This window comes from Peromyscus californicus, unplaced genomic scaffold (assembly GCF_007827085.1).
Source record: "Peromyscus californicus insignis strain IS unplaced genomic scaffold, ASM782708v3 Scaffold_4__1_contigs__length_199733344, whole genome shotgun sequence".
In the NCBI taxonomy this organism is placed as follows: Eukaryota; Metazoa; Chordata; class Mammalia; order Rodentia; family Cricetidae; genus Peromyscus; species Peromyscus californicus.
The window spans coordinates 112,432,210-112,444,811 of NW_026294562.1; the positions used below are offsets into that span (position 1 = coordinate 112,432,210).

The 12,602-nt window shown below is 41.5% G+C and overlaps 1 long non-coding RNA gene across 1 annotated transcript in view; it reads left to right on the forward strand.

Moving 5' to 3' along the window:
• Window positions 1-488: 488 nt before the first annotated feature.
• Window positions 489-12,602, forward strand: part of LOC128125157 (uncharacterized) — an 80,317-nt gene continuing 68,203 nt past the window's right edge. The window contains exon 1 of the long non-coding RNA XR_008223103.1: window positions 489-602. This is a non-coding gene — a long non-coding RNA (uncharacterized LOC128125157). The remainder of the gene's footprint in view (window positions 603-12,602) is intronic.

Consider the following 12,602-nt stretch of genomic DNA (forward strand, 5'->3'; position numbering starts at 1 on the left):
TACCCCCACCGGCTCCCGGCCCGCCTGCCGGCCTGGGGCGGGGCTCAGGGCCGCGCGCCGCCACCCGCCCGGAGAGCCCCGGCTCGCGTGCCCCCCGCGGGCTCCCACACCCAGTCGGGGCACTCCCGGGCCCCGCGCCGCAGCCTCGGCCCACCCCTGCCCTGGTCAGCTGGAACCCGGTCGGGCAAGAGGGACAGGCAGCTGCAGGAAAATGGCGGCGCCAGGCTCCTCCTCGGAGCTTTCCGGGCGGCCCCTGCGTCACGTGACTCGGGTCCCGCCCCCTGCTCCCTTCCTCCCGCCCCTTTTCCCGTCCCTTTCCTCGCCGGCGCGCCCCCCTCCCTCGCTCCGGCGGCGAGGGAAGAGCGGGGCGGCGCCCGCGCGCTACGTGGTGGAACCCGCCCGGCGGGCGCAACAGGAGGCCCGCCCGCGGGGGGACAGCGCGGCCCGCCGCGTCACGTGATGCGCCCTGCCAACAGGTCGCCCCAGGCAGGGCCCGCGTGTCATAGGGGCGGGGGGGGAGGGGCGGCCCGCTGCGCCCCTCTTTCGGTGCAAGGCGAGGACGTCCTCGTGGCTGAGGCGGAGGCGGTCGGCTTGACAAAGAGGTGAGGCAGCGGCCTGTGCGCAGCTTCTCCCCGAGATGGAGGTGTCTGGGCCCCGGGGCTTCTCCCTCGCTCCATCTGGCGACGACCCCGTGGCCCTCCTCCCGCCTTAAAGGAAAAGGCCCCAGCCAGGCTCTTTTTCTGAGCCTACAAGCAGGCCTCTTGGCTGTGGAACTATTCAAAGACACATACACACCGTTTTCTGTTTTGTTTTGTTTTGTTTTGTTTTAAAGTCGGAAAGGTCTTCTTGCACCCCCTCGTTTTCCTTGAGTGTTGGAAATGTCACCTAGTTTTGTTTATCTCGACTACTAAAACTCGCCACGTTCCTGCCAGGCTAAATTTAGATATAAAGCAGCAGCCCGGTATTCGTTTTCTACGGTGTCAAATACGACAGGAAACACATAGCTTCAGTGGAATTTGAAAAGGGAAGTAGTAGGATGATGTCAACAGTGATTAACTTGACCCTACAAGGCTGACAACTAGGGAGATTAAAGGTCCACACCATAGAAGGAAGTGAGACCGGTCGGTAAATGGAGAAGTCTCATTCAGAGAGTCAGACATCAGTACCTGCGATCTCCCCTGGTTTAGTCTTTCTTCCCTTTGGCCTCTTTTCTCCTCTTGTGTGAGCCAGATTTCCATGGAAAGATATTGACGCTGCCCGGTAGGCATTTTAGAACAGTATTACATCCTGAGACTCCGATCTATGAAATCCAGAAGATCTATTAACAAAGCCTTTTAAAATGTTATTAATGCTCTACATTTAACTCAGGGTTAGGGATAAATTTTAAATTCTCTGTGAATGTTAAGTCACCATCATGGTTATATGTAATCTTGCTAGTTTCAAATGAAATGCTAGCGTACTCAAAATCCGTGTACACCATCTGCCAACAAATCTAGAATACTGTGCTTAAATCTGTTGACTCTCAAAAGATGAAAAACTAATAGATGTTTAAAATTGTATGTGTGGTAATCAGGAATTCCGTGGTCTCTTTCCATTCCCTTTTTATTACACACACACACACACACACACACACACACACACACACACTGTGGCCGGTTGAAATTCTGAAGCCACCAATGCTTTTGCAGAGAACTCAGAGTTCTTAAGCCTGCAGGTTTCACTCTCGGCAAACCAGCTTGAAATTCCACAAAACTGTAGAACTCCCTTTGGTGCATCTGCAGTCCATCTGTAGTTTGGTGCCCCATGTTTGTCAGGCAGTCGGATGACCAGATTCTTTTTTTTCATTTGCATACGGTATGCATGCATTCGTGCATGTTCCCATGTTGATGCACGTATGTGTGCGAGTGTAAGTTTTAATCCATTATAATCCCTTTTATTCTCAAACTGTTCTAGTAATTTCTTAGCTAATTTCTCCATCGTTTAACCCTCCATTCGACAGTTTCTGAATCTATAATGGGATTGTTTGTCTTTGCACTAAAATTGTCTAGAAATTCTGTGTAGATTGTGTCTCCAAAATGTGCCCGCTCATCCCTCTACCCCCACACCACCAATAAATGTGTTGGGACTTAATCTTCAACAGTGTTAAGAGGTGTGGTCTAATGGGAGGTGTTTAGATCATAAATGGATTAATGCTAATTATAAAAGGCCTTGAAGTTCCATCTCCCCCCTCTCTCCCACTTTCTCTTTACCTTGTTCCCTAGAATAATCAGGCTCTTGATTTTGGACCTCCTAGCTTCCAGAACTAATCAATGTATGTTTATTAAACATTACCCAGTCTTGCCAGGCAGTGGTGGTACATGCCCTTAGTCCCAGCACTCAGGAGGCAGAGGCAGGTGGATCTTTGTGAGCTGAAGACCAGCCTGGTCTACAGAGTCAGTTCCAGGATAGCCAGGGCTACACAGAGAAACCCTGTCTTGGGGGAAAAAAATTACCCAGTCTGTAGTATTCTGTTATAGCAACAAAAAGTAAAACAAACACACTGTCATTATCCTAGAAGATAAGAATTGGGTCTCTGAGCCATGGGAACAAGACTCTTTATGATCTACCCCTGACCTAACTACTTATTGAGCCTCATCTGTTTCCATTCTCCTACATGTATGCTGCCTACTACACTTAGGAATACTATTTTGCTCTCCAGCCTAATGGGCAAGAATCTCCTTTTGCTACTGGCAGTATTCTGTACTTAGTTCCTTAATTACTGTATTGCACTAACATGGGGAGGGGTAAGAGAGAGACTTATGGTTTGAATCTGGACTGTTCCCTACAGGATCGTGCATTTTATTTAAATACCTGGTCCTGGGGCTGGAGAAGGGGCTCAGTGTTAAGATCACTTTCTATTCTTGAAGAGAACCTGAGTTCAGTTCCCAGCAGCCATGTTGGTTGAATCAAAGCCATCTCAAACTCCAGCTCCAGGGGAATCCAATGCCCTCTTCTGGCCTCTGTAGACACGTGCATATACACACAGAGAGTTCACAGAGGCCTATAAATAATTTTTTAAATAATAAAAATTTCAAAATAAACACCTGCTCCCCAACTGGTAGCACTGTTCGGGAAGTTGTAGGACCTATTTGATGGAGGTAGCCTAGAAGGTAGGCCTTTGAGGGTTATAGCCTGACCTACTACTTCTGGTCCTGTTATTTAGTTTCTGGTTGATCTTTCATGTTAGGAGCTCTGCCACATCTTCCCACTACCACAGTACCACTCCACATATTTTCCCACCACTAATGGATGGGTGAAATCCCTTGAAACCAGGAACAACAATCCTTTCTTGAGTAGCTTTGGTCAGGTATTTTGTCATAGTGATGAGAAAAGTGACTGGTACATATCTTCAAGCCACTGTTAACAGCTGGTGCGATCAGACTTAGAGCATAATGATGACTGGATAGATGGACAAATGAAAACACAACTTAATTAGATAGACTATCACTGCAAATCTTTCATTTGATAAAATCTGCCCACTTTTTCACAAATATATCATGTCCATCCTATAATTATCTGTCTGAGGCATCATCCTTACTCAGTATTTTGTTAATTCACTCTTTCAAAAAGTATGTACTGAACATTTACTGTGTGTCAGGCACCAATTTAGATGCTATTTTCTGTTCTAACGCTGAACCCATCAGCTCTATGGGAACTAATCAATTCTCTATTTCAGTCACCAACTTGAAGGCATGTTCTCTTTACAAATGAGCAGTCCCCAAACAGAAGGAAACAATGTGAATAGCATATGTTAGTTCCTAAACTGTCTTAACTAAAAAATTATGTTGGAGAAAGTCCTGGGGTCCAGGAGGAAAGATAGACAGGTTTTTTTTTTTAATGCCTTGTATGTACTATAAATACAGCAAGACTATTTCGTGTAATTCTCCTTACAATAATTGCAAAAAGTATTGTATTTATCTAATACAGAAATACAAACAAGCTCAATAAATTTACTTTCCTAAATCCTACAGATTCTAAGTGGTAGAAATAAGATTTAGGTATTCATTTTCTATTACAGTATACAGACCATTTAGCTGCTGTGGGATGGTCTGTATGTGCTCTGATTGGTCAATAAATAAAACACTGATTGGCCAGTGGCCAGGCAGGAAGTATAGGCAGGACTAACAGAGAGGAGAATTAAGAGAACAGGAAGGCGGAGGGAGACACTGCCAGCCGCGCCATGACAAGCAGCATGTGAAGATGCCGGTAAGCCACAAGCCACGTGGCAAGGTATAGATTTATAGAAATGGATTAATTTAAGATATAAGAACAGTTAGCAAGAAGCCTGCCACGGCCATACAGTTTGTAAGCAATGTTAAGTCTCTGTGTTTACTTGGTTGGATCTGAGCGGCTGTGGGTCTGGCGGGTGACAGATTTGTCCTAACTGTGGGCCAGGCAGGAAAACTCTAGCTACATTTAGCCAATAATTGAAGAAACTGACAATATAGATTAAATTCATTCAACAAATAGATGTTGTCTATAAACAGTATGCTAGGTCTTGTTGAATGTTATAATGTACAGACAAGCATGGTCTCTGTTCTTAGTTAGACTTTAACAGAATAGGGTTTGTATTTGTAGGTTTTAGTGTTCTGTTAATTTATTTTGAGATGGTCTCTTATTCGGTAGCCCAAAATGGTCTTCAATTTATATTCTAGCCCAGGCTGGTCACAAATTCCTGTTCCTCTGGCCTCAGCTTTCTGAGTGCTGAGATTATAGGCATGTACCACCAGTCCTGGCCTGTTCTAAAACCTTTAAAAATCTTGAAGTAGAAAGAGAGGAGAAAATAAGTAGGAATTAAAATGTATGGCTAACCTGAAGATCCTGATAAGTATATGACTTAAAAGTAAGAAAGTGAGCCTGACATGGTGGCACACACCTATAACTCCAGAACTTGGGAATTAAAGAGTTGGAGGCCAGTAATACCTACATAATGAACCCCTGTCTCGAAAAGAAAAGAACATGGAAAAGAGTGACCAGAATTTGTATAGTTATTACTTCATTTAAACCTATCTTGAGGTCCATAGAGAGCCTACTCCTCTGTTCTCACTGTTCTCAGACCTTACTGTTGTTTTCTAAATTAGACCCCTTTGACATTGTGTTAACTAAGTTTATATGAACATCCAGCAACTCCTTTCTCCCTTATCTTTAGCTACTTACTTCTCTACTTAATGACGAAACCAAATGAGTAAAAGATGGCCTTATGTAACCCACCTTTCTTTGTAACAGAGAACTCAAGCAAATACTCTGCTTCAGCCGAAGGAGACCAATTCAAGCGCTCAGCGTACATACTTGTGATAATATTAACATGCAAGTGCTGATTACTTTTTCTGTGCCAAGCATGTAACATGCATTACCTCCTTCGTTCTGAAACAGCTTCATGACTTCAAGGAGTACAAACATCTGATGACCAAATGGTTTCTTTCTTCCATTAAGCACACAGACTGTTTCCTGGCCACCTTTATGATTAGCTGGGGCCAAATACCTGATGTCTGTCCAAGAGAACATGGACTGAAAATGATGATGGTTTGGGCAATGAGCCCTGAAAACCTCTAACATATGTTTAGCATTCTTTCTTTTCCTACTCCCAGCTGAATAGAGACTTCAGAGAATTAGGTAGTTGAAACCACAACATGAAAGACACCTGGGGTTCACAAGTGAGTCATTGGAGAAGTGCTGCCTGCCTAGGAGAGCTAATTGACCAGAAACACTGAGAATAATATATTTGTTTTGTTAAAGAATGGCCTGTATAAGAGAAAAAAATATATTTCAACAAAAAAAAAATAAAGAATGACTGAAATCTCTCAAAGTGTTATCTAAAATAAATTTTATACTGTGGCTCTATATTATAATTCAAGATCAAGTGTTATAATTGCTCTTTCTGCTAATGTTGTTTGGCTATTTGGAACTTTTGTGCTTTATATATGAATTTTACGATTTTTTCTTTTTTTTTTTTGGTGTGTGTGTGTGTGTGTTTGATTTTTGAGACCAGAGTTTCTCTGTGTAACAGCACTGGCTGTCTTGAAACTCGATTTGTAGACCAGGCTGGCTTTGATTCACAGAGATCTGCCTGCCTCTGCCTCTTGGGTTCTGGGATTAAAGGCATGCACCACCACACCCTGCTGGGAATTTTTCTTTTTCAAGTCCTGTCAATAATACCATTGGATTTTCATGGAGATGTTGTTGAATCAGTAGATCACTTTCAGTGCTGTGGCCATTTTGACAGTATAAATTCTGCCATTTCATGAATATAGGAGATTTTTCTATCTTCTAGTGTCTTCAATTTCGTTTTTCATTGCTTTAAAGGTTTTTATTGTAGAGGTCTTTCCTGGTTAGGCTTTTTCCCAGTTGTGATATTTGATCTTGATTGTCAACTTGACAGGATTTGGAATCACCACTGTCTTAGTTTGGGTTCTATAACTGTGAAGAGACACCATGACCATGGCAACTCTTAGAAAGAAAAACATTTCATTGAAATGGCAGTTTACAGTTTCAGAGATTTAGTCCATTATCATCATGATGGGGAGCATAGTACTGGCTACATCTTGATCAGAAAGCAAAGGGAAGTTGACTGAGACACTGGGCGGTGTCCTGAGCATAGGAAACCTCAAAGCCTGCCTCCACAGTGATACTCTTCCTCAAACAAGCCCATACCCACTCCAACAAAGCTGCACCTAATAGTGCCACTCCCTATGGGGGCCAATTACATTCAAACTACCACAACCACAAGAACAATTCTCTGGGCATATCTGTGAGGATTTTCTAGGACAGGTTAATTGGAGTGGGAATGACTACCCTAAATGTGAGCCAGGTTCCATGGTCTGGGGTCTCTGCATGACTGAAAAAAGGAAAGGTGGCTATGCAGCAGCATCCATCACTCTACTTCTTGATTGTGGATACAATGAGACGAAGCAACCTCAAGTTCCTCTTGCTATTACATTCCTGCAATGATAGACTATGTCCTTGAACTGTGATCCCAAATAAACCCTTCCTCCCTTAACTTGCTTTGTCAGCTGTTTTATCACACCAATGAAACAAATAACTAGTACATCTAAGTATCTGTAGGCAAGGACTTTCTGAAATGTACTTTAGTAGCCCAAGAAATAATAGCAAGATTGACAGTGGGATTACATCAAGTTAAAAATCTTCTATATAGCACATACATTGATTAATAGATTGCTAGGAGAAAAGGGGGAAATCTTTGTCAACTATACATCAAATCATTAATATCTAGACCACATAAGGAATTCAAAAAGTTAAACACTAATAACAAATCATACAGTCAATAAATAGGCAAATAAATTTGACACATAGTTCTCAAAAGAAGTACAAATTGTCAATAAATGTGTTAACATCCTTAACCATCATGGAATTACAAATCAAAATGTGCAGTGAGGTTCCATGTACTCCCAGTCAAATGGCCATCACTTACAAAACAAATGCAAAGGATGGAGGAGTAATCAGCAGAGAGTAGGATCAAAGTTTGTGTGGGGGAGGATCAGTAAAATCCATTACTTTGTCCAACAAATAGATGTCTTTAAAAAGACAAAAGAGGACTAGGACTTTAATCTGAAGCTTTTCTAAGGAGATGAGCCTTGGCTTGAGTTCCCAGTGTGGTGGCTCAAGCTTATAATCCCACCAAGAAGGCAAAAGCAGGAAGATTGCCATAAGTTTGAGGCCATCTTAGTCTAAAGAGTGAATTCATGTCTCAGAAAATGAAAGAACAAAAGTGGGAGAAAAGAGGAAGAGGATTTGGGGGGAAGGAAGGAGAGATTATTTTATATAAAGGGAACAATAAATAAAATGACTCTCAGCCAAGAACAAGTTGAACTTGTTTACATAATAGAAGGCTAATGTGGCCAGAGAGAGTAAAGAAGAAATGGAAGCTTAGGAGTTGACCTCGGGGATATTGCCAGGATATGAAGGGTTTTATAAGGCATGTTGAGTACTCCAGATAATATATAGGTAGCTGTCCAATGAGAACGATTGATGACTATATGAAGAAGGTTCTTCCCGTTGGAACAAGACCTCACTGGGGATCATATTCTTCTCGGATGCTTCTCCTCTTGGTCTTGCATCTTTATCACCTTGGCTGTTTTATCCCCTTCCTCTAGAATAATACCCTTCTTTGCTAGTGACCCTGTTGTCCTTTACTCAAGGTGTTCCTGAGACCATAACCTTGACACTGACCAGACATGGGGCTAATTTTTCAGGCTCTGGTAAGGGTAAATGATGACTACCCAGATTTAAAAAGAAAAAAAAAAGTTACTTGATTCTCTCCGAAAGGCCTAAATAGTTTATAGCACATAGTTTTATTGTCTGTTTTTTAAAATCTAGGCATATAGCTTTGAAATGCATTTAAAGGTCTTATTTTGTTATTGTCTAGACAGATAATGCAATATATTACCACATATATACTTCTCAGTCATAAATGCTGCTTCACAGCCAATGTTACATTGGATGATTTACAAATGAACATCCAACCAAAAGAATAAGAAATCCTGATATTTGTAGAAATCAAGATGACTATTATGAAAATAATGGATAAATGTAACTTATCAAATAACAATGCAAGTCTGGAATGATCATGTATCAGAAAACTATATTTCTTCTAGACTGCAGAGAAGGTTGACTGAAAGAAGAGGAAGAAAGAAATGAAGCATACACTAATAGTTTGCAAAATGGATCAGTTGTATCATCCATGACATGCAACCTCAGCTATTAAAACTTTATTTACTTATTTTAGTTTGTTAAGACAGGATCTCACCCTGTAGCCCAGGTTGACCTGAAACTCATAACAATACTACTATCTGTACTTCTTAAGTGCTGGGATTACAGGTTTAAGCCACCATGACCATCTTTAACAGTTTTTAAAATTCTTTGATAATTCATACACGAATAAGACATATTAAGATTATACCCGTCCTTCTCCAACTCCTCCTTGGCTCCCCACTCCTACCCCACCGCAAGTAAACTTTGTTGACATCTTAGGTTCACTGAAAATTTGAGTATAAAATACTAGTTTCTATATGGGGGGGGGCGGGAAGTGTCCCCATACTTGCACAACCTCCCCCACTGTGGTATCACAGGCTGCAGTGATGCATTTGACAATAACATGTCACTGATAGATCATTACTAGCCAACACATGAAGTTTACATTGGGCTCCACTCTTAGTGTTGCACATTCTATAGGTTTTCATAGATACATGATAATCTGAATCTTCCATTGCAGTGCACAGGATAGTTTCCATACTCTGAAAATCCTCTGTGCTCTGCCTGTGTAGCTGCTGCTGCTGCTAATACACTCTTTCACTGATACCAGAACCCAGATGCTCTCTAGAAATCCCCCAGGCCTTCAGTCCCAGGCTGGGACTGCTGCGACAGCCAGTCTCATGGACTGGGCAGCTATCAGACTCTCAGCCTCCCCAGTGTAAAGACAGCCACAGTTGGGCTACCCGGACTTTATCATATAAACCAATCTAATAATCTCCTTTTAGTGTATATTCATTCTGTTGACTCTGTTTCTGTATAGAAGACTGTGACTTGCTTTGCCCTATGACTTCACTGTTTTAACTGATCCAAAATGTGTTGTTGATGTTCTCATTTGTTCAACTTTTATTTATTTGGTGATTTTTTTCATTTATTTAGCATTTGACCTGTTACAATAAAGTAGTAACTTCTAAGGTATGTCCAAGCTGGAATAGAAATTGGAAACCTTTGTACATTGATTTTTAGTTGCTCATGAGGCATCCAAATGGATCTAGCTCTCTAAGATACCAAAGGATCCTCATGTATCTTCCAAGAAAGATACTAATGTGTCAGACAAGGCAAGTGTATGTATGAGTGGTGAAGTCATGAAATTATGAAGGTTAACTGAGAACAAGCTAAAGGCAGAATAGTCTTGGGAAATCCCAACCTTAAAGAGACAACATACAATTTTGAACAAGCACTGAAGCTACAGCTACTCTGGTAAAAAACTAAGTTTTGCCTGATACCTTCTTATTGCTCATATAAATTTATCAAAGTTCATTACCTTTTACTCTTTTACACCTACACCTCCTACACCCCAATTAACTGAAGCAATTATATTATATAACCTGCTCGTCCTGGAGCTTTTAAAAAAAAGATGTTAGACTTTTTAACAGTAGAATAAAGTATCTCAGACGTGGTGGTGGTGGTGGTGGTGGTGGTGGTGGTGGTGGTGGTGGTGGTGTGTATGTAGTATAGGTGTCAAGGCCAGAGGTTATTGTATCACTATATATGTACCGCTATCACTCTGCACCTTATTTTGTGAGATGTGGTCTCTCACTGAACCTGGAGTTTTACCTTTGTGCTAGACTGGCTCCCCAGCAAGCCCCTGGGATCAGCCTGTCTCTGCCTCCCCAGCACAGAGATTAAAGACACAGGCTGCCGCAACTAGCTTTCACAGGAGTGCTTGGGACCTGAACTCGGTCCTCATGCTTGGGCAGCAAGCACTTAACACACTGAACCAGCTCCCCATCCTCTCAAGTGATCTCCCAGCATCTTTTAAATAAGGTTCTTTATGTTATTTGGTAAATCAGTTGTTTAAATTATATCATCTTAAAACAAGTACATTTTTATTCTAATTTATAATCAAGAAAAAGATTTTAATACCAAATTATAAACTTCCAAAAATAGAATTAAAATTTGAGACTCTGGAAGTTGCCAGGAAACAGTAACATTTCTATATGCTATAGTAAAGGAGGAGCAGGAAGGACACATCTGCCAAACTTATAATTAAGTCACTTCGTACTGATATGGCTTTAGTTTATAAGGGAATATTTGTAGGGATTTTTAATCAGATAAAAATAAGGCCGTTGTTTTCTCTATACCAATTAACATAGTTGACATTTAGCCAGATCTTCCCTGGTCACTGCAGGGGATGTACAGTTTGTCCTGATTTTGTGGGAAATGAAAAATGCAGAACTTGGCATGAGAAAAAATGTGAACCTAAAAAAATGTTGTCAAATATAGCAAGTCAAATTAAGTCAATTGATTTACTAAAGGACAGCCTATGCTTTCGAGAGAACAAAACAGGAAGATGGTTTGAAATACTAAAAACTGTAATAATAAGGGAGTATGAGTTTAACTATTATTACTGTATGTTAGTAAAAGAACATGTTTGGTTGAAGACATTCTGCTAGAATTCATGAAACAGCCCTTAACACAAGTTTTAGAGAGGAGCTGACAGTGACTCGTGTACAGTATATGAGAACATGTTTAAAATTTTAACACAAAAGTACTACTTTGAATCATCCAATCTCATTCTTTAATTTACACTGACCCTGGAGTTTAGCAATCTGGCTAGATTAGCCGACCAGCAGGCCCAGAGCTGCTTCTGTCTGCACCGCTCTGGTGCTGAGGTGACTGTAGGCACACTCCATGGACTCACGACTTTGCTCCCCCCCCCCCCCCCCCACAAGACCTTTGTGTTAGCCAGCTGCTTTAAATGGCTAGGATCACAGCTTTCTCCTCTCAGTCTCCCAAGCGTCTGGGACTACAAGCACACAGCAAAGTAGAACAGTTATAGCAATGTGTTGTGGTAGATGAGCACACTTTTTGCATCTGTCTTCATTTGGGCTGGGAAGCCAAATGGGGTTGCTGAGCTTAATCGGGTGGTACCTGATGGTGACTGAATCACCAACAATGATCTTAGAAAACTAGGTAAACACTACAGACTGAGACTGGCAAAGCAACCGAACAGAAAGTTTGTGTCTTTGGTGAGAACTGCACCTGACCCTAAACTGCAGTACTCACTCTATTTATATTAAAGTGAAATGAATTTACATCTTAAGACATGACACTGGGACTGGAGTGATAGTTAGTGAAGGGCTTGGATGCAAGCACAAGGAACTAAGTTAGATTCTCAGTACCTACTTTAAAAAAAAAAAAGCTGGGCTTGGTGGTGCTTGTAATCCTAGCTCTTGGGACGCAGACACAGGCAGAGTCCTGGGTTCACTGGCCAGCTAGAGTAACATATTAGTGAGCTCCAGGCCTAAGACAGACCCTGTCAAATAAGCAAGGTAAACTGCAACTGAGGACCACCACCAAGTTTGCCATTCTGGGGCCTACATATACTCATGCACCTGCACGCACATAAACACGCACACACAAAGACAGGATTATTTGTGGTTTTCTATCTTTCTTATTGTAGACCTATTCCCAAGAGGCAGAAGGCTCTATTAGGATGTTCATGTATTGTTCCCTGGGGTAAACTAAAGAGAAAGATCTGAACTTATCTCCATAATCATCTTCCTTTTCCACTTAGGCCTATTTATCCTAATTCTATACGCCTTCTAGAAGCCAAAGCTATCTAGACAGCTTCTTTGAGGATGAGAACGTTGTCTGTTCAGGAGTCTAGTAACAATTTCTCAAATGTTATGCTTAAATTCTTCTAAAATGGTCTAATTAGGTAATTTGTGTTCTTTTTTATTATTAAATTGGGTTAAAATTTTTCTCTATATTTCAGAGTTCATTAATTGTGCATTTTAAAAAGGAGCTTGGGGTGCTTTCTTAGAATACCAAGGAGGTCAAAAAAACAAATG